The 909-nt window shown below is 57.9% G+C and overlaps 1 pseudogene; it reads right to left on the bottom strand.

The window, feature by feature from the left end:
• Positions 1-513: 513 nt before the first annotated feature.
• ACA1_211630 lies at positions 514-788 on the bottom strand (annotated as a pseudogene).
• Positions 789-909: the final 121 nt, after the last annotated feature.

Here is a 909-nt window from a genome sequence, read left to right as displayed (position 1 = left end):
GGAGGTAGGAAAAAAAAGAGAAGATGAGGTTGTGGTGAAGGTGGAGGTGAGGGGGATGGATAGAGGATAGAGGCGGAGAGCCCACAGCGCTGATGTACCCAAAAGGAAAAGGAGGAAGAGGGTTTTATGAGGTACGTCGGATGAGTCTTCGTCGCTGCTGTCCACCTCCTCCACTATGCGGGCGGGGGGCGGGGTGCTGGGTACGGGGAGCTCAACCGCTGGCGGTTGGCCCCTGTTGAGCGGAGGCGCCGCAGTGTTCGCACGCTGCGGCCTCGCCGCTCCGCCTCCTAATCTCGTTATGACAGATGAGCGCCATGCAGTTGGACCTCTCTCTCGCAGTAGAGCCTCCGCGGTGGATGAAGAGGCTTCTGCGCCCCCTTCTGGCTTCTCCATCCTTGTTGGTGTCGGGCGTGAATTCCGCAAGGCATGCCAAATATTCCATATTTTTCTTTCCTTTTCCTTTTCTTTTTCTTTTATTGAGGGTGAAAGATAAATCAAGGACCAGACACACGCTTAGGCCCACTGCCACTCGATGTGGACGCGGCCCTGGCGCAGTTCCGCGATGTGGGAGAAGGCGGCAGGACTCAAATCGAGCGAACCATACGCGCAACCGGGGCACTCGTCCTGAATTTGATGTTTGGCGAAGGGGTGAGCCGCAGCAGGCGGGCAAAGGTACAATCGTGCGGCCAACTTACCACGATAGTCACGGTCACCTCGCCTTTGGGACCCTTGATGTGAGCGCGCTTGCCGCAGTCACCGCCACCGCCGTACTGCGGCTTGTTCTGCATTCAAGCTGCATCAGTAAACGAGAAGATGGAGGAGAAGATCGACCTCGAGTAGAGGGAGACGCACGAGGGCGGCGACAAGTTGGTTGTTATTGTTGTGGTGGCCGCAGGCGCCGAGGCCCAC

The sequence above is a fragment of the Acanthamoeba castellanii genome (genome assembly GCF_000313135.1).
Source record: "Acanthamoeba castellanii str. Neff unplaced genomic scaffold scf7180000084758, whole genome shotgun sequence".
In the NCBI taxonomy this organism is placed as follows: domain Eukaryota; phylum Discosea; order Longamoebia; family Acanthamoebidae; genus Acanthamoeba; species Acanthamoeba castellanii.
The sequence above is the reverse complement of the archived record's forward strand: the minus strand, read 5'-3'. Positions and strand labels throughout refer to the sequence as shown.